A 22768-nucleotide genomic window follows, 5' to 3' on the forward strand; every position below is an offset into this window, starting at 1 on the left:
TGTGTAATTGCAGTTAATTATAATTATAAATATCTGTACATAAATATATTTTTAACTTCACATTATTATGCATGTAACAAAATAGTAGGCTTAATGTTTATATTACATGATTAAGTAAAGATTATTTTATATGCAACTCTTTATTAGTTTAGTAAGAGGAGTAGTCACAAAATAATTAAAATATAATTATATAATATATGTACTTGTATTTTAAATTATATTATTATACATGTAACTCTTTTACGTTTGTTTTGGATGGACTATATAGCAAACTATCATCTTATAAATAAATCTACAATTAGAATAATAACATATTAATGTTATTGTAATTAAATATATGATATATATCAAATCAGTTAATAAAAATAAAAGAAGAAATTCTAAACATAATAATTTATCATATGTTACACAAATCGAATCTAATTAAATAAATAACTAACTTTATATTACTTAAACATTTTCAAATCTCCCCTTCTATTAGAGACTTCGTGGACCTTATTAGTAATGAATGATGGTTGATTGATAGATGTGAGGGCAATGTGATTTGTCTTCTGATTAAAAGTGAGTAGTCTTATCTCTTAGACGTCTTTCTCAAATTAAGATATATTATATAAACTCCTATTGATAATATGACTTTATTTAGAGATGATTATAATCGAGCATATTTTTTTCATGCATGTAATTAGGATGATCTTAAATATGAGTATAATGATAATAAATATAGATGATTAAAGATAACTATGCTGGTATAATTTTATGTTTAGTCGATCTGTAGCATGAGTATGTATGTGATAGATTAGCATGAGTATACATGCATTGTCTACATAGTTAAAGACTACATTGTATAATTTTTCTCTTGATTTCTGTTTCACCTAAATTCCTATTATGCATTAATTTGTTATTATACTAGATAAATGCATATGATTGATGGGTTACGATACCAAAAGATCGGCTATGGAACGATTCCTTCAAGATCTGGATGTAGTATAGGAATCAGTCCGCGCAATCGTGGACAAATATTAGTCAAATATTCTCCGGTAGTAAAAAAATTACGAAACTAAGTGGATTAGATTCATAACTTCCTGATCTACAACTTTATTATAAATGCCCTTCGCAGATTCAAACTGCAACTGGGATGAAAATATGAAATAACGTGAGTGGTGGTGGTGGTGATGGGTGGAGTGGATATTAGGGTTATTGATGGGTATAGAGGTGAAGGTGGATGGAGAATGTGGTTAAGGGATGTAGACGAAGGGAATGGGGAAGAAGGAGGAGGGTGAGAGTTTAGAGAAAAGATAAGAGGCAAGAAATCAATAATCCAATTTCATATTGAATTTGGCTACCATCCACATACTTATAGATGCTAGCCAACAAGTCCTAATAACAATAAGTAACCCTAATTCTAGAGGATTCCCGTCGATCGTGTTCGAATGCGCCCGATCATATTTGAACGCACAAAAGACGTTCTCTGTATGTGCGAACGCGATGCAGGCGTTCGAACGCGGTGTTCGAGCTCGCCCGACCACGTTCGAATACACATTCCGCGTCCTCTGGATTTGCGAACTTAATGTAGGCGTTCGAAAGGGTGTTCGAATGTGACCCCTTCTGTATTCGAACGCGACCTACAGGAATTTTATTTTAATGAAAATAAATAACTTATACAATAAGAGAAGATCTTAACTAAGTGTATCAGCCCACCACGCTTCCCCACCTTGCTCTCAAGGTGAAAAGTCGGGAAACGCTCCAAAATATCAGTCTCCAACTCCCATGTCGTCTCATCGGATGGCTTGTCAAGTGATACACATAGTTATGATCTTTTTTTATTGCATTAATTATTTATTCTGTTGCTTTCGAATGCAGAAGGGGTCGCGTTCGAACTCCCTTTCGAACGTCTGCATTAGGTTCGCAAATACAGAAAATGCGAAAAGTGCATTCGAACTCAGTCAGAGGAGTTCGAACGCCTGCATCGCATTCGCACATACAGAGAATGTCTTTTCCGCATTCAAATGCTATCGAGTGCGTTCGAACGCGATCGGTGGGAATCCTCTAGAATTAGGGTTACTTATTGTTTTAGGACTTGTTAGCTAGCCTCAATAAATATGTGGATGGCAGCTAAATTCATAATGCTATTGGATTGTTGATTTCTTGCCTCCTATCTTCTCTCTAGACTCTCTCCTTCCTCCTTTCTTCACCATCCTTCCACCTCTATCGTTGGCAAGGTTTCTCCTGACTTCTAATCTTCCTCTACTATCTAGCCACCCCTTGATACGATTCGGACTTCACCGACGTCATCTCGAGCATGGATTCACTCTAGGAGTATTTTGGTTTCATTCTTTAGTGTTTAATTTCCATTAAAATAATTTTTCTGTAAATCGCGTTCGAACTCGGTCGGGCGAGTTCGAACATAGTTGGCGAAAATTGTGTTTTAGGATTAATTTGAGTTGTTGGTTAGCCTATAAAAGGATGTGTAGGGCAACCAAAATTATTATTGAATATTGAGAATTGAGTTTTGCCTTGCCTCCTTCATCTTCTTCGCTCCCGTTCCCTCAATCCTCGGCGACGCCGCTTCTAACCTCCCTCGACCGGCCAATCACCCTAGTCCCTTAGGAGTGGCCCTCTTCTCCCCCTTCTTCCAATCTATCCAACACTTGCCCTAACCTTTCTATCATCCATAACCTTTCCACCATCACTTTTCCACCGGTGCCACCCCATTAACGCCGGTCCTCCACCAATCACCATTACCTAGGATCTTGTGCCTCCATCCACGGATCCAAAATAGAGCATCCTGATGTTCATCCACTAAATGAATAATATCTCGATATCCCCAACTCCGATTCGCCTGAAAATTAATTTGTTGGAAAGCTCTTTTCCAGGGTTACAACATATCAAAATTTCAGATCGATCCGACATCGGAATATTTCGGGATCTTATTTCAAAGTTCCATGCAAGATCAGTCCAGATCTGAGAATACGGAAGAGATCGATCCTTAGCCGCAAAGGAGAGATCGTATCAAGCGGGTATCAGAGCTCCATAGCCCGAGGCATGATCTTTATCACCCCTCTTCTTTGGTATCTCGACCACTTCATTCCCTTTATCTATATTTCTTAATGACATCCACCAACCACTTTCATCTCCATATCTATTCATAACCCTAACATCCATTCCACTCGTCACCACCACCATCACCCACGTTATTCCGTATTTTTGTCCTAGTTTCAGTTCGAATCTGCAATGTCATAAATACAAAAGTTGTAGATCAGGACGTTATGAATCTAATTCAATTAGTTTCCATAGTTGCACGGACTGCTCTCTACAATAAATACAGATCTTAAACGAATTATTCCGTAACCTATCTTTTGGTATTAGAGCATATCATTTGGTATCGAAGCCCATCAATTTGGTATTAGATCAGACGAACTTCAAACCTCCATTAATAGTTGAAACAAGAAAGATGACATTAACAAGAAAACCTATGGGGAGCACACCGACAAGGGAAGACTCAATCCACAATAACCCTAACTATGAGGCTGATTCCTTTGGAGCGACTATGGCAGGACAGAGTCGACCAACATCCATAGGTTCAAATATGGATGAACTTACAAAGAGTTGACAACATGCAAAAGGATCACAATGAAATCAAGGAATATGTCATGAATCGATTGAGGTCGTCATCTCCTCGATGACGATCGAAGCTTCAAGAAGGACAAGTGGTGGGACCTCATCGAACATATATTCCACAGGTCTAGGTGCGTCATGTGAGTGTCAATGATCCCTTCTTATCTATGGCTACATATTATCCCCCACCTCCATTACAAAACCCAAGACCAACGTGGTGGAACCCGAGAGGCGTGCGGCATTAGTGCGCTTCAACGATGAGGAGGATTGGCACTTTGAAGATGAGGTTGATCCCTTTGGAGATGGTGATGGACGTGCTCGAGGATTTAAATAAGGTGATCAACATGCACAAAGGCTTAGACCTAAACCAAGAATCTTTAGCGAACCTAACAATGCTATTCGGGGGAGAACCGCACTATTAGGACCGTTTTGTTCGCAATGTCGGTCCTATTATATTTTTCACTTTTTGAGTATGTAAATGGGATGCCAACCCCTTGTCTTTTGCATATTTCTGGGTGTCTTTTGGTTTCTTTTAAGAGCTCCTTGCGAAGCAACCTTGGGATCGCAATATTAGTGTTGTCGCAACACTAGTTTGGGATTTTCCTCGCACATGCCTATAAAACTCATGGGCCAAAACCCAAATGGGGCTTATTCTCAAAACGTAATGCCCCACAAGACCTTTTAATCCCTCGGGTTGCAGAATTGGGGATGCTCATACTTAGTAGTATAGGAGAACTATCAAGAAGAATTAAGTGAGCCAGCTTCGCAACCGAAGTACCACTGGTTCAATGGTGTTTATTTTTCCCTTGATGGCTATCCTGCTCCTTTAAATTTCTTCTCAATGGCATGTTTTGTAACTTCTTTTCCAATCAATAGAGAATTGCAAACTTGTTTGCCAAACATTATATTTTGCTTGTCTTTGCTTTGTCGCAATCTAAAACAGGTGCATCGCTTGTGAAGTGAATGGCTGACTTAACTTTGCAACTTAAAAGTTGAGTACCGCGCGGTCTTTGTCTATCTCAAAGATTTAGTCTGTGATAAGTGGTATCAGAGAGGGTCGACATGAGCAACAATTACGAAATGGGGCACCACAAGCAAGGCGGAGAGACAGGTCAAGCGGCAAATATAGCATATTTAGGGAAAGGACCAGCAGTGCCAGTGCTGATTACAGAACCACATCTGAGCGATTCTGAAAGGCATCGAAGTAACAGGGAGCGGCTTGACGACATGGAGGAACACATCTCGTAACTGAGTGCCAGTGTTGCTCAAATATACACTCTTGGTGATAGGGTGAATCGCTTGGAGACGTATCAGCAACACATCGATGATGAGGTCGAAACGTTGCGAGACAACACCAAGAAAGCTGTCCAACATCTCAAAGAGCAGCTAGCAGGCCTCTCCACAAGGGCGACGGTACTCACGCGAGCCATGAGCACAATGTAACCCGCCGCACAAGCAGAGGGACATTCCGGAAGGGTCAGAGTGCCAGAACCGCGCTGCTACAAGGGCGTAAGGGATGCCAAAGAGTTGGAGAACTTTCTTTTAGATGTTGAGCAATACTTTCGGGTGGTGCGACCGGACTCGAAAGAAACAAAAGTCACCTTCACAACGATGTACCTCGACGGGGATGCCAAGCTATACATCCAAGGTGGCCGCTACAACATCAATACTTGGGAGGATTTGAAACGGGAGCTGAAGGTGTAGTTCCAACCTAAAAATGGGGAGTTCATTGCAAGACGGAGTTTGCGACATCTCACACAAACGGGGTCGATTCGAGAATATGTCAAGCAATTCTTGACGCTCATGCTGGACATTCGGGACATGTCGGAGAAGGGCAAGCTTTTTCACTTCTTGGAAGGCTTGAAGCCTTGGGCACAAACTGAGTTGCGACGTCGGGACATTCCTGAGTTAGCGGTGGCCCAAGCTGTGGCGGAGTGCTTGACGGATTATTCAGCCCCTGAAAACCCAAAGAAGAAACCTTCGATGGGCAATGAAAAGCCCCAATGGTCGAAAGGCAAAGGAGTGATGCAAAGCGAAAAGAAGGGATCTTGGCAAAAGGGTGCGAAACCGAGCAAGAGTCCCGAGGAGGGGTGTTTCCTATGCGGAGGGCCACATTTTGTAAAGAATTACCCACAAAGGAAGTCACTCAATGTAGTGCAAGACCAAGAGCAAAGTTCAGAGAGCGACGATGAGAAGTTGACGGAGGGCCCTCACATAGGGGCACTGCGACTTCTAAATGCACTCAAGGCTCAAGTGGGGGAGAAGCAAAAGTCTTTGCCTTTGAAGAACCGAAAGCCAAATGAGCTAATGTTCATCGACATTGAGCTCAATGGAAAGTCGACGAAGGCGTTGGTTGACACTGGTGCCACTCATAACTTCATAGCGAATCATGAAGCACAACGACTTGGGTTGCTCCTTTCAAAGGGCTCAAGTCGAATGAAGGCGGTGAATTCGATGTCTCAATCAATCGTCGGGCAAGTGAAGGACGTGCATGTTGCGGTTGGTCTTGGAGAGGCAAGGCCAACTTCAGGGTGGTTCCTTTGGATGACTTCCAAGTCATTTTTGGGATGGAATTTCTGCAAACGGCGAGAGGAGTGCCAATGTCGTTTCTTAATGCTCTTTGCATGATGGGGGATGAGTCTTCTTATGTCGTCCTGGTGGAAAAGACGACAACGAAGGAGACAAAGCAACTTTAAACACTTCAGCTGAATAACGGTGTCAAGAAGGGTGAGCAAACATTCTTGGCAGCCTTGAAGCTTGAGGCGGATCCTTTGGAGAATGGTCTAATTCCTCTTGGGGTCGCAAGGGTCTTGAAGGAGTTTGGGGATGTGATGCCGCCCGACTTGCCAAAGACCTTGCCTCCTAGGCGAGCAGTGGATCACAAGATCGAATTGGAGCCAGGGACAAAGCCTCCAGCCCGTGCACCATACTGCATGTCTCTTTCGGAGTTGGTGGAACTTCAGAAGCAACTTGATGAGTTGCTTAAAGGCGGGTTGATCCACAGCTCAAAGACACTGTTTAGGGCGCCAGTGTATTACAAAAGAAGCATGATGAAGTCTACAACTGTGTGTAGACTATCGCGCCTTGAACAAAGTGACGATCAAGAACAAGTACCCAATCCCTCTCATTGCGGACTTGTTAGATCAACTTGGAGGAGAATGGTACTTCTCCAAAGTGGACTTGCGGTTGGGGTAATGGCAGGCCAAAGTTGCGGAAGGTGATGAAGCAAAGATAACGTGTGTGACATGTTATGGCACATTCGAATTCTTGGTGATGCCATTCGGCTTGACGAATGCCCCTGCAACCTTTTGCACACTCATGAACTAGCTGTTCCATGAATATCTTGACAAGTTCGTGGTGGTTTACCTCGACGACATCGTGGTGTATAGCAAGACGTTGGAAGAGCACATCTAACACCTCAAAGCCATCTTCAAAGTGCTAAAGGAACACTCTTTGTGAAGAAGGAGAAGTGCTATTTTGCACAAGAGGAAATCATGTTCCTTGGACACCAAGTTGGCAGAGGACACATTCGCATGGACAAGGAGAAAGTTGGTGCCATTCATGATTGGCAAGTCCCTTCGAAGGTGACGAAACTTCATTCATTTTTGGAACTTGTCAACTATTATCGGCGGTTCATTGCAAACTACTCGCGGAGAGCTACGCCGCTGACTGATTTGCTGAAGAAGGACCGCTCATGGGAGTGGTCAAGCAAATGTCAAGAGGCCTTTGCTGATTTGAAGAGAGCAGTGATGGAGGAACCCATATTGCAGTGGCCAAACTACTCCCTTCCATTTGAAGTTCACACGGATGCTTCTGATTATGCCATCAGAGGAGTTCTTGTGCAAGAAAGACATCTGGTTGCCTATGAAAGTCGCAAGTTGAATGATACGGAGCAGAGGTATACGGTGCATGAAAAGGAGATGACGGCGGTCGTACATTGCCTTTGTGTTTGGAGGCATTATCTCCTTGGGTCTCACTTTGTGGTGAAGACCGACAATGTTGCTTTGAGTTATTTCCAAACTCAAAAGAAGCTCTCTCCAAAGCAAGCAAGATGGCAAGACTTCTTGGTTGAATTTGACATGGTTTTGGAATACAAACCAGGTCGAACAAATCAAGTTGTGGATGCCTTAAGCCGCAAGGCTGAACTTGCTACTCTCAAAGCGATTGCGAACGAGAGTATAAGCCAAGTGCAAAAGTCGCTTCTAAAGACCCAAAACGGGAAAAAAACCACGGATCCAAACTCGGATCAAAACCAATCACTATGATAGTAGTAGTTAAAAGGCTGACTCACAAAACAACCCATCGATCCAAACGACTTTGTTCCTCTCAGTCTTGATCGCTAGAACCCACGATTCACTACTTCTTGTGATTGAAGTCCAATCTCAGTAGCCCTCGAGATTGATCTTTCGTCTAGATCGCCCTTAAGACGAAAGATTAAATTCTTGTAGATGAGTGGAACCTTGTTCGTTGAAGAACCGATGTAGCCTCAAGAAGTCTCCTTCAATAATCTTCTTCCACTACCCTAAAGTTAGGGTTTCACAATCCTTATATATGATCTTCAAGATAGAGCTAAATCTGAGTCTTATCCGTACTCATGATCTTCAAGATAGAGCCAAATCCGAGTCTTATCCGTACTCATGAAAGTCCAATATTTTTAAACTTTGTTGGTGCGTTCGAACGGGCTCGACTGCGTTCGAACGCGATAGCTTGAATTCTTCAGGTTGTGTTCGAACGTGTTTGTGAACACGGCTCTCTGTCTATGTGAACGCAGTGCCAGCGTTCGAACGCGTTTGTGAACGCGGCTCTCTGTCTGTGTGAACGCAGATTTCGCGTTCGAACTCGTTTGTGAACGCACCGTGTTCGAACTCGTTTGTGAACGCACCACGTTCGAACGCGTTTGTGAACACGGTGTGAACTCAACAGCTTTTCTCCAATAACGTTGCAATTCTTCAAACCGGAGATATTCTAGACTTGTGTAAAGCTCATATACATGAAAAAATACACTTAGAATATTTTGTACACAATTGCCAACAAATAAAAACCTAACAGATCCGATGGCGGAGACCCTCAAGAAGCTTGTAGACAAAGGCAAGACGCGACGGTTTTGGGTCTAGGAGGGACTCATTATGACAAAAGGAAACTGCATGTACATGCCACGGGCGAACAACTTGAGAAGAGAACTGCTCAAGGAGTGTCATGACACCTTGTGGGCAGGTCATCTGGGCATACATCGGACCTTGGCTATTGTGGAAAGAGCCTATTATTGTCCAAAGATGAGGGAAGCCATCGAAGAGTACATGCGCACTTGTCCCATTTGCCAACAGGACAAGGTGGAGCACGCGAAGCCTTGTGGGTTGTTGGAACCGCTCCCCGCTCCTGAGCGGCCATGGGAAAGTGTCTCTTTGGACTTCATTTCGAGCTTGCCAAAGGTCGAGGACATTGGCTCAGTGTTGGGTCAAGCTACTTGATGTTGCCCAATCCTCGTACAATCTACAGCGGAGCTCTGCATCCACTAAAAGCCCATTCAAAGTTATCATGGGACAACAATCTTCCACACCGCATATCACCTTGCTAAAGAGTGGCATCGGAATGCGGAGATTGCCAAAACCTATCTTGAGAAGGCAGCACAAAAGATAAAGAAGTGGGCGGACAAGAATAGAAGGTCGCGAGACTTTAAGAAAGGCGATTTGGTGCTAGTCAAGCATCAACTGGCATCGCTCAAGTTCTTTCGCAAGGTGCACAAAGGACTTGCTCGCAAATGTGAAAGGAGAGCTCGGCTTGGACATCAAGTGGGCTATCCTCTTCGTCTAGGCCACCTTCCCCCTCTTGCTTCCCTTCTAGATCTTCTGTGGGAGCATCCTTGAATGCCTCCTCCATGAGCATGATGAAAATGGTATGTTTGGTGCATTTGTGCCCTAGTACGAAGTGCTCATCACAATAAAAGCATTGGTCGTTCAAGAGCCGATCTTCAATCTTTGCTAGTGTGAGGCGTTTGCCCATAATCCATGGCTATCCCCTAGAGTCAAGGGCTGTCTTTTGTGGGGGTGGCTAATTAGGGCTTGGCCGAACCCACCCTGAACATGCCACCCCCGAGACTGGCGGTCTAAGGTTGGACCGCAAGTCGTTAATGGTCCACGTTGGTTAGTGTGTCACTTTTAATTCCTATATCTTCTCTTCCATCATTCGAGCTGCTGAGAAGGCTTCCAACAAGGTAGTAGGATCAGTCGCCTTGACTTTCGCTTGGATATCACAATAAAGCCCGAATACAAAGGTGTTTTTGAGAGCAGAGTCCGACCACCCCTGGACTCGATTGCTAATTCTTTTAAACTCCTATTGATAGGCTCTTACAGAGGTCTTTTGGGTTAGCTTTGCCAAGGTGGCTTGGAAGTCTTCATAGATGGAGAGTCTAAAATGCATACAACGTGCCTCAGAAAACTCCTCCCAAGTATTGAAGGCACATGCGTGGTGTGCTACTTGAAACCAACTCACCTCTATGTCTTCAATGTGGAATGAGGCCAAAATCACCTTTTGGAAATCAGGTGTCCCTTGATAGGTGAAGAATTGGTTCATTCGATAGATCCAATCGAACGGATTGCCTCTGCTAAATTTAGAAAAATAAACTCAAACAGTTCAGGGTCGTAGCACTTGATTGCGTTCGTTCTCATGTTCTCAGTGCTGCCGTTCATGTGGCTGGGCTCTTGGTTGATAAGGGTACTCCCACTCTTCCCAAGGGTCTTGTTCAAGATTTGGTATCATGAAATCCCTCTGACACGTCAGTGGAAGATCTGCACATCAGCCTTGTGGACCAGCGCCTAGTGGCCATGGTGCCGGCAAGATCAGTCTTTGCCGGACCCGATCTTGCTGCAGTGGATGTTCCTTTGGTCGAGGGTGTTGATCACGAGGAGGTGGTCAACAATTTGGTTGGGCAGCAACCAATGTTGGAGCAACAAAAGCCGCAACCCTAGCTAGCTCTTCCTTGTTGTTTCTAGGTAGGGTGTCACCTTGATTACCCTCCCCACAGTTGGAATGATCAGGTGTATGCCTTGGACGACTTTGGTTCATGTCCACAAGGGTCACTTTGATATCCAACATTATTTGTGCCATGAGCGCTAAGATTTGCGAGAGATCGGGAGGGCCTTCTGTCCAACCTTGCGAGCTCGGTGGAGATGGCGATCTTGACGGAGTCGTGTGGTCCATCTCCATGACTTGCTTTGATGTTTGAGATGATCACCTCGTTTGCTTTGCTGCCTTCGATCTTGTTGTAGCCATGACGTTCCAAGGATTCTTGGCTCTAGTACCAGTTGTTACGAACTGGGCTAAAGAAAGGTTTAGGTTGGGTACTTGGATTGAAGGAAGTTCTTTAATGGTGATGGAAAGAATGAAAGTGGGATGAATGTAGAGATAGGGATACTTGCGATCAAAGAAGAGATCGGATAAAGGGGAAGAAGGGGATCGCTCCTATAAGAAGTAGGACAGCGACAGACAAGGGGAAGGATCTAACTAATGTTGGCTAGGGGTCACTGTGAGATTAGGGCATGAGGAGGAAGAGAGATGAAGAGAGATGGAAAGAAAGAAAATTCATTCATAACATGACCCAACTAGAGTGCACTCCACGGTACTTAGAGGGTACCCTTCTAACCCAAACAACATGAATAAATCCCTAAAAACAAAAGCGTTCTTGTTGCAACGCGTTTGAACGTGCTTGATCACACAAATTCTATTTTTTTGTCTTTGTGAACCCTGAATAAATCCCTGGCACATGAATAAATCCCTGGCATTCAAATGAATAAATCCCTGGCATTCAAATGCTCCCCCAGTAAAAGGCCTTATTTTCTAAAGCAAATTTATTTCTTTCCATACAACTTAATCCAGCTCTAGTTGTATCACAAATTAGATAAATAGACTCATCCCATTGAACCCAATGCTGCGAGTGGATCCAATCCGACCAAGTCGTATCAAGAGGGGCATGAGGGAACCTTCAGAACCTATAAGAGGTTAACACAAAATTGTGTCTGGGTAGGAGTGAGAAAAGAAGTGTTGTCCTATATTCAAACATGTGAAATTTGTGAACGCGCCAAGGCGGACTTGAAGAAACCAACGAGGCTACTATAACCCCTACCCTTTCTAGAGCAAATTTTGAAAGATAGGGCGATGCACTGCATTGAAGGACTTTCCTAGGTTAGAGAATATATAGTGATAATAGTGGTGGTTGACCAGTTGATGAAGAGTGCACACTTTTCAGCTATAGCATACCTGTACATCGCAAAGAAGGTAGCAAAATTTTTGCAAAGAAAATAGCTCAGCTACATGGAATGCCGACGTCAATAGTTTCAGACTGTGGTCTAATTTTAATGAGTTGCTTTTGGCAAGAGTACTTTACCCAGCAAGGTACTAAACTGAAAATGAGAGCAGTGTACCATCCGCAAATCGACGGGATATTTTTTGATAATTAGAAAATTAAGAAACTAATTGGGTTAGGTCTATAGCTTCCTGATCTACAATTTACGTACTTATGCCCTTCATAGATTCGATCTGTAATAGGGACAAAAATATGAAATAACATGGTTGATAGTGGTGGTGACAGATGGAGTGGATGTTAGGGTTATGGATGGGTATAAAGATGAGGGTGGATAGTGGAAGTGAATAATAAAAGTAGGCGAGGGAGATCAGAAGTTAGGAGAAACCTTGCCAATGATAGAGATGGAAGGATAGTGAAAAGGGAGGAGGGAGAGAGTCTACAGAGTAGATAGGAGGCAAGAAATCAATAATCCAATAGCAAAAAATTGGCTGCCATCCACATATTTATAGAGGCTAGCCAACAAGTCCTAAAACAATATGAAACCCTAATTCTAAAGAATTCCTATCGATCACGTTCAAATATGCTCTATCGTGTTCGAACGCACCCAAAAAGCTCCATCTCTGTCTGTGCGAACGCGGTGCAGGTGTTCGAATACGGGCGTTCGAACTTGCCTGATCGTGTTCGAACACACAATATGCTTTCTCCGTATTGGCGAACCTGATGCAGGTGTTCGCAAGGGCGTCCGAACACGACCCCTCCTACGTTTGAATGTGACCTACATGAATTTTATTTTAATGACAATAAACACCTAATGCAATAAGAAAAGATCCTAACTAAGTGTATCAGCCCACCACGCTTCCCCCACCTTGCCCTCATGATCTCCAATCCGCTTTCTCAGTAATGAAACATGAAAGACAGGATGCATTCTTGACCCCTCTAGTAGCTCCAAACGATATGCAACTAGACCAATACACTCTAACACCCAAAACGGACCAAAGTAGCGATGAGCTAATTTTTGGTTACGCATCGGATGCAAGGTCACCTATCGATACGGTTGCACCCTCACAAACACCCAACTACCGATGTCAAACTCCTTCTCCCTTTGGCTGCGATCATAAACTTGCTTTATGCAATTTTGAGCAAGTTTAAGATGATCACGAAACCTCCTCAATATGGTGTGGACATGGCTGCTTTCAATGCTTCGAAATCCTCCGTCGCCTTGCTCGTCCATTGAAACAGTCTTTTTTTTAGTAAAGAGATTAGTTGGCAGCGATCTTGCTATAATTGGCAACGAATTGCCGATAGTACCACGTCAACCCAAGGAATCCCCTCAATTCTCGCAGATTAGTGAGAATCGGCCAGTCCACCATGTGTTTGATCTTGATTGGATCAACTTCCACTCCTCTCACTAAGATTATGTGACCCAAGACTCCACTCATGGCTTACTCCAAAGGCACTTGTCATCTTGACTTTCAACTAGTTCAGTCACAAGATATTCAACACCTCACACACATGCTACAAATGTTCGCTCCAACTCCTGTTGTACACTAGAATATCGTCAAAGAAAATGAGCGCATACCGATGCAAGAGCGAACAAAAAAGGTCATTCGTCAGCCTTTGAAAGGTAGCTAGTATGTTGATGAGTCCAAACGGCATGACTCAGAACTTGTAGTGGCCATCGTGAGTCCGAAATGCTGTTTTGTGTAAATTTGTCAAGCCGACACGGATTTGATGGTACCCCAATCTTAAGTCAATATTGCTAAAGTAAGCCAACCCTGTGAGTTCATCTAACAGGTCCTCAATCACTGGTATTGGATACTGGTTTTTGACAATAATCATATTTAAGGCTCAGTAGTCGATGCAAAACCGCCAACTCCCGTCTTTCTTTCAAACTAGCAGCACCAACGATGAGTAGGCACTCCTACTCAACTGAATGATCCCTTGCTCTAGCATCTCGACCACCAATTTTGCTTATCTCCTCCTCCTGGACATATTGGTACCAATATGGCCAAACCTTTGCTGGTTCAGCCCTTGCAATGATCTGAATTCGGTGGTCATGGTGACAGGTCAATGGCAATCCTTAGGGCTCCTCGAAGAGGTTGCTAAATTCCTGCAGCAGTTCCTTCATGTCAGCGGGTATTCCATTAGGTGGTGGATGTTTTGGTTCAGCAATAGCCATTTGCATGAGTAGAGCTTGGCCCCCGGTACATGGAAGACCAAACAGCGGTTGCAACGCTAGCCCTTGCTATGGCTGATTTCCATCAAGCAGCACTCTGACCATTCCTCTGAAATGTAAGTGTGAGGTTTGAAAAATCAAGTGTCATGTGCCCCAAGCTTTGAAGCCATTGAGTAAAGACAATGTTGGCACCTCGCAAGGCCAACGGATAAATATTTAATGTGAAAGTTTGGCCTTTCACCTTCAATTCCACGCCTCCACAGATAAAATCAGCCCGCAATGTGGTGCCATCTCCGATTGTCACATTGAACCAGTCTGTGGGTTCTGACTCGAGCTCAATCTTCCGAAGAAGCCTATCGTCGATGAAGTTGTGAGTGGACTTGGTGTCGATCAGGATTCTCATCGTGGTCTTCTTAACTACACCGTTCACCTACAAGGTCTTTGGTATGGTTGTCCCGGAATAGGCGTGGAGGGAGATCTCGACCATAATTTCTTCCACGAGCTGCTCCTCCACTACTCCTTCTTGCTGTTCAACCACACCTTCATTTTAAACCTCATCCTCAGCTTCCTCCAATCCATCTATTAGCACCACCAATCCCATTGGTTTGGCGTAGTGATGTCTAGGTATGAACTTCTCATCATAGCGAAAGCAAAAGCCTTCTACTCTTTGCTCCTCCACTTGAGAAGGTGTGAGTGCTTGACCTGGACCTCTAGGTGCATACTTCACATCATGGGAGGGCCTCAGGGGTGCCCTAGGAGACACCATCGCAGTAGTAGCTCTGGATATGTCGGCTGCATTTCCTACCGCTATGGTAGGTCGAGCCGGGTTGCAGCTATCTCGGCATGTCTAGTTTTGTTTGATGTGCATCCTCATTGCTCAATGCTTATCTTCCATTAGCACCGCATCCTCGAAGGCCTCCTTTAAGGCTCTAGGCCTTAAAACCCTCACGTTGGCTTGTATGTCACCTCGCAACCCTAAGATAAAAATGCTACAAAGTTGTTGATTGGTCCAAGGAGGTTGGCAATGACTACTGATTCTCTCCAACCTAGGTCCTTTATAAAGTCTTTGAGAGAAGAGTATCGAAGTCTTCATACTCCTACTCTCCAAATCGCCGAGTGATATCGGTGCAGAAATCATCCCACCTTTTAATCGTATCACGCGCATTGGCTGTCGAAACCAATGAAGTGCCACATATTCAAGGTGGAAGCTCGCAAGCATCACCTTATACTCTTCTATTGTACCTTGGTATGCAAAAAATTATTCTGTCGTATACAACCAATCGACCGGGTCGCCACCTTTGAACTTTAGAAAGTCGAGATACACGGTTCGCCCACGGATACTGTTGTCTCTATCCAGATCATATCCGAGCCCTTGTCTAACCTGTGGAGGATGCATCATGAATGGTTGATGATCCCTCCTTCAGTTTATGTTAACCCGACGTGTGATACACTTAGTTAGGATTTTATTTAATTAGCTAAATCTAGCTCTACGTAATTTTAGAAAAATATTCATAGAATATTTTACACATATCCCAATAATATCAAACTAGTTGGATAAGATCGCTAACCTCCACATCTACAACTTTTATATTCATGACTTCTCCAAATTCGGAATCTATCTGTGACAAAATGAAAGCTTAATCCGAGAGGTAAATAGAGAAGATAAGGAATACTGGTTTAGTTGGTTTGTTAGGGTTTCATATTATTTCAGGACTTGTTAGCTAGCCTCTATAAATATGTAGATGGCAGCCAACTTTTATATTGTTTTAGGTTCTCGCAGCCGTTTCCCCCTCCATTGGGGGTCTCTTGTCCTCCTCGTTACATCGTGCGGCCATAACTCTGGTTGTCGTTATAGGAAGCGCATGTTTGAAAAACGATGGCTCTGATACCACTTTGATACGATCTCCCCTAGATTAGGTTTGATCTATCTCGTTATCCTATCAGGGCAGGATCTTGCATGGAACTTTAGAAGAGGATTCCTGATAATATAGCCATCGGATCAATGTGAAACTTGATAGATTGTAGCCTTGGAAAAGAGCTTTCCAATAAATCTAATTTTAGGTGAATCAGGCGGTGGGATCCAGAGATATTTTTAGATAAGTGGGTGAACATCAAGGTAACGCCCCCCACCTGGCCTAGGCACGTGCATGCCCACCCACGCGCCCACACGGCATGCGCAGCGCATGCGACAGGTCGGGTGGGGCTCGTCACGCACAGATACACTCCTGTGCACATATAATCATGATATTATCAAATAATACCTGCTAACATATTCATACTCACATAATTCAAAACCAAATAAATTATCTTATCAACCAAATAAATTTGTTAACATATGAATATCCAAGTCCATAATAATATACCCTATACCACTACCTAATCTGGCAGGACCCACATAGGCCATAACAAACCATCAAGATACAACTAAACAACTAATACACGAGTGCACTATAATCTGACATTTACTATACAAATCATCGTCAAATATAAAAGAGTACAAATATCAAATAATGGTACAACTCAATTTCTATATAAACTATCATCTATACCATCTCGCATCTATAGCTCACCTCATCATCGCTCTAAAATATCTTCTCAGGATATCTCAAGTCGCTATCACGTATCACATATCTGAGGGGGGATTAGAAAAGAAATAAAGAGAGTCATGAGCAAAAGACTCAGTGAATAGACCTTACCCCGAATCAGTGATGCCAAACAGAGAAAAAATCATATAGTGGATAATATGAATCGAAAAGCAGCATGATGTCGTGTATGAGCATATATATATGTATCCTCAAGGACATATATATATATAAATGAAATCAATTCTTGTGAATGAGCATATTATATCCTCAACCGAAAATATATCTCCTAATAAAATTACAATATAACATCATCGAGTATAATAACATATGATGTATAACAATTATAATCCAATGATACTAGTCACATCAATGATGATGTATGATGCATGCCAACCACTAGAAAGTCATATAAGTCAGAGGCAGATATAATTCACATATCTCTCACTATCACAATCATCCATCTCAACTTTAAATATCATCCACCATGCTGGACTACGGTATCTGACCCTAAACTCGATACACATCATGCCACAAGCTCAGAACATACCCTGTCATACGCTAAGAGTATCTCTAGAGATAAATCATACCCTACCATATGCCAAGGGTATCTCAGAAGAAAGTAATCATACTCTGCCATACGTTAAGGGTATATCAATGATAGTTGTACCCTATCATACGCTAAGAGTACAACCATCAACTATCATCATACTCTACCATATGCTAAGAGTATGTCTAGTACCAGTCCGAACCGGATACCGTTCCAGCCATCACATCACATCACATACACAAGTATTTTCATAATTTTCTAACATGATAGATCATATGCAGATATCCAGTACTGCAACAGATTATGCAACTCAGGAATTTAGGCGGTAAAGAAACAAAGAGAAAAATGACGCAATGCAGACTCCAACCATATATTTAACACATGCATACTCCTACTAGTCTATCACATGCACACTCATGCTATAGATCCTCTCGGTATAAAATCATAATAGTATAATCATCTCTAATCATGTCTATATATCACCAATGTATTTATATCCCAAATCAGTCTAATCAAATGGATGATAAAATATGCTTGACTGAAATCATCTATAGATAAAGTCATATCATCATGCTGGAGGCCAAAACATGCATGTACATAATATATAATATATTATAATTTGAGAAAGGCGTCTATGGGATAAGACTACTCATAGTCTAATCAGAAGACACAAACCACGCATCTCTCACGTTTGTCAATCAAACATCAACTCATCGTCATGGTCCACGAGGTCTCGCATAAGGGGGTTCGGAGTCTGAAAATATTTAAGTAACATGAAGTTAGTCGTTTATCTAATTAGAATTAATTCAAGTAAAATATAACCGTTTATTAGGTTTAGAATCACTTCTCTTTTATTTTTAATTACATAACTAGATCTATCTTTTAGATACTGTTCAAATACTATAATTATACTATAATCATAAAATGCTAATTATAGTATAAGGAGAATACATCTGTTTCATTTTATATAAGAATATTTCTAAATATATAATTATAAAATAAAATAAAATAAAAGGATAAATAACTATGAGTATAGATAAGGCCTAATTATAAATTAATTTTATAATTCGTACTCTATCTTGATTAATTAGGGACTATGTGGTCTTTACTCGATAAAATATTAAATAAATAACTAAATAAGCCTAGTATTTTATTTGTTGCAAAAACATAATATATAATAAATTAATAGAATTACTTAAAATATATATCATAAGGATATTAGAATATAAATCTAATAATTATAATTTACAAAACTGTCTATTAAACTACTAGACAAATAAGTAAATAAATAAATAAATAAAAGTATTACCTATATTTATGGGTAATAGTTTATAACCTAATTAATCATTATAATTATAATCAACAATAATCATATTGATTAATATATATTATTATTTAATAATTAATGTCTAAATCTATTTGTATTAATGAAGAAAGAAATATCAAAATAAATAAATAATAAAAATAAGGATTATTACACTAGTGTTGGGCTTGGTCCAGCATTGGCCTGCTACAATGCTAGGCCGAGCCTAGCACTGTTGCAGAAAACAAAGAAGAGAAGAAGTAGCTAAGGAAGAAGAAGAAGAAAGGAAGAAGAAAGAAGAGAGAAGAAGAAGAAGAGAATAGAAGAGAAGAAGAGAAGAAAGAGAGGAAGGGAGGGAAGTGCGGGCCGGTGGGGAGGGCACCGGCTGTTGCTGGCCAGCCAGCAGTCGGCCTCTTGTTGGCGGCTCAGCTCCGACGAGCCCGAGCTCAGGTGTGAGCGAGCGAGAGAGAGAGAGGGGGGGGAAGGGGCTCACGACGCTCGCGAAGGTGGCGGCGGTGGTGGCAATAATAGTGGAAGAGAGAGAGAAAGAGAGTTTGAGAGAGAGGGAGAGAACTATAAAGGGGGAGAGAGGCAGTGGGGACGTCGGCGCTGCAGCTGCGGCGCCGGCGGGCCCACCGGAGCTAGTTGGCCGGGCCAGCGGCTGGGAGTGCGTGGCACCCCCAACCTATGCCAGCAGCATGGCACGAGGACAGCCACATTGTGGCCGGCCACATCATGCCATGCAAAAATTTTTTTTTTTTGGGGATTGGGTTGTTACAGTCAAGGAGTCTGATCTACAAGATTTAGACAAGAACGTGATTTTGGATCCATGTATGGAGGCATGGTGATGGGTTACGGTACCAAAATATAGGCTACAGAACGATTCCTTCAAGATCTGGATGTGTTATAAGAATTAGTCCGCGCAACTATACGAACATATTCACCATATATTCTCCAATAGTTAGAAAATGTCAAAACCAAGTGGATTAGATTCACAACTCCCTGATCTACAATTTTTGTATGTATGACCTTTGCAAATTCAAACCGCAACTAGAACTAAAACACGAAGAAATGCGGGTGATGATGGTGGTGACGGGTAGAGTGGATGTTAGGGTTATGGATGTGTATGGAGATGAAGGTGGATGGTGGATGTGGTTAAGGGATGTAGATGAAGGGGAAGGAGTGGTCGAGATCTCAAAGAAGAGGGAGGACTCGACAGACGAGGGAGATTAGACGTTAGGAGAGACCTTGCAAATGGTAGAGGTGGAAGGATGGTGAAGAGGGAGGAGGGAGAGAGAGTAGAGAGAAGATAGGAGGCAAGAAATCAATAATCCAATTCCATACTGAATTTGGCTGCCATCCATATACTTATAGATGCTAGCCAATAAGTCCTAATAATAATAAGTAACCCTAATTCTAGAGGATTCCCATCGATTGCATTCAAACGCGCCCGATTGCGTTCGAACGTGCAAAAGACGTTCTCTGTATGTGCGAACGCAATGCAGGCGTTCGAACGTGGTGTTCGAACTCATCCGACCATGTTCGAATGCACTTTTTGCATCATCTGTATTTGCAAACCTAATACAGGCATTTGCGAGGGCGTTTGAACGCGACCCCTCCTGCGTTCCAATGCGATCTATAGGAAGTTTATTTTAATGAAAATAAATAACTAATACAATAAGAAAAGATCCTAACTAAATGTATCAGCCCACCACGCTTCCCCCCACCTTGCCCTCAAGGTGAGAAGTCAGGGAAACGCTCCAAAATGTCACTCTCCAACTCCTATGTCGTCTCATCGGATGGCTTGCCAAGCCACTCGACTAAAATCTCCATATCTAATTTGGTACCATGTCATCGTTGGTGCCTAGCAAGTACACAAACTAGCTCTACGATCTATATCTCTTCCAATGGCTTCAATAGAACTAATCCAACGACCTCATGATCTCCAATCCGCTTCCTCAGCAATAAAATATAGAAGACAGGATGCACTCTCAACCCCTCAAGCAGCTCCAAATGATATGCAGTCGAACCAATACACTCGAACACTTGAAACGGACCAAAGTAGTGATGTGCTAACTTTTGATTACGCATCGAGCATAATGTCACTAGTCAATACGGTTGCACCCACACAAACACCAAACTGCCGATGTCGAACTCCTACTCCCTATGGTTGCGATCATAAACTTGCTTCATACTGTTTTGAGCAAGTTTAAGATGGGCAAGCAACCTCCTCAATGTGGCATCTCTATCTATCAAGGCTAAGTCCACCTCCGTCCGATCTGCAGGTGCCACTAGATCATAAGCGCGTAATGTCGGAGCCGTGCGTCCATACACCACCTCAAATCGAGGCATTGGGTAGGCGGTGTTGTAAGACCACTTCGCCCATGGTAAGAACTCCAACCATCATGTCGCCATCTCTCCAACAGAGCATCTCAAGTACTACTCAATGCCTCGATTGACCACCTTGATTTGGCCATCCGTTTGTGTATGGTAGGACAAACTGAAATTCAATCGAGTCCCTACAATATGAGAGACTCCATCCAAAAGTCGCTCATAAATACACAATCATGATCTAAGACAATTATACGTGGCATGCCATGTAACTAAGCAACATCTCTAACAAAATTTTCCTACGATGCAGGCGTTCACAAATCGCGTTCGAACTCACTCCATCCGCGTTCGAACGCGACTTACAGAAAACTTATTTTAATGGAAATTAAACACTAAAACATGAAATAAAAACACTCCTAAAGTGAATCCATGCTCGAGACGACATCGGTGAAGTTCGAATCGTATCAGAATAGACCAAGCGGTCCTGCATGGTACCTTTTGAGGATCCACAGCTACTCCTTCCGTAAAAATGATGTGGCCTAAATACTCCACTTGTGATACTCCCCATAGGCACTTGGACTTCTTGATCTTCAATTGGTTTTGCTTCACAAATTCAGCACGTCCTCCAAATGTCGCCAATGCTCCAACTCAGTCCTACTATACACAAAAATGTCATAAAAATGATACAATCTCACCACTGGCTATGGAGCTCTGATACCAAGCTTGATACGATCTCCCCTTAAGCTCAGGTTCGATCTCTTCCAATTTCCTGATCTGAACTAGATCTGGCACAGAACTTTGAAATAAGATCTCGAAATATTCTGCCATCAGATCAACATGTTGTAGCCCCAGAAAAGAGCTTTCCAACAAATCTAGTTGCCGGCAAATCGGATGTGGGGATCTCAAGATATCGTCTGATTAATAGACAAAGGTCAGGGTGGTATGTTTTGGATCCATGGATGGAGGCACGTGATCCTAGGTAATGGTGGTTGAAGGTGGACCGGCGTTAATGGGGTGGCACCGGTGAAAAGTGGTGGTGGAAGGGTTATGGTTGATTGAAGGGTTCAGGCAAGTGTTGGATAGATTGGAAGAAGAGGGAGGAGAGGGCCACCCCTAAGGAACTAAGGTGATTGGCCGGTCGAGGGTGGTTAGAAGGGGCGTCGCTGGGGATTGAGAGAACGGAAACGAAGAAGACGAAGGAGGCAAGGCAAAACTCAATCTCAATAATCAATAATGACTTTGGTTGCCATCCACATCCTTTTAGAGGCTAACCAACAACTCAAATTAACCCTAACAATACAATTTTCACCGACCGCATTCGAACTCGCCCGACTGCATTCGAACGCACCGAGTTCGAATACACCGAGTTCAAATACACCGAGTTCGCTCCTCTAGATTTGTGAATGCGATGCAGGCGTTTGAACGCGCGATCGAATGCGTTTGTCGTTATTTGCGAACACGATGCAGGTGTTCATAGTGCATTCGAACTCACAGTGCACTCTCTTCACCCACGTTCACAACCTCGTTCACAAACCGTGTTCGAACTCACTCCACCCGCGTTCGAATGCGACTTACAGAAAACTTATTTTAATGGAAATTAAACACTAAAACCTAAAACAAAAACACTCCTAAAGTGAATCTATGCTCGAGACGATGTCGGTGAAGTTCGAATCGTATCAATCCACCACGCTTCCGCAATCTTGTCCTCAAGGTTTGAAATTTGGGAAGCGATCTTTGAACTCTGACTCCAACTCCTCCATGGTATGATCTTCTGCATTGGTTCCCCAAATATCTGAAAATAGATGAAATGTTGGTGCTGAAGAAGAGGTAAGCTCACTTGTGTCCGATTGGCGCGAGAGGACATCAGCCGCTCGATTCTCGATCAGCAAGTTCCATGTCAAGCTCGGTCCTA

The sequence above is a fragment of the Typha angustifolia genome, chromosome 4, assembly GCF_048772165.1.
Source record: "Typha angustifolia cultivar Huaian chromosome 4, ASM4877216v1, whole genome shotgun sequence".
Lineage (NCBI taxonomy): Eukaryota > Viridiplantae > Streptophyta > Magnoliopsida > Poales > Typhaceae > Typha > Typha angustifolia.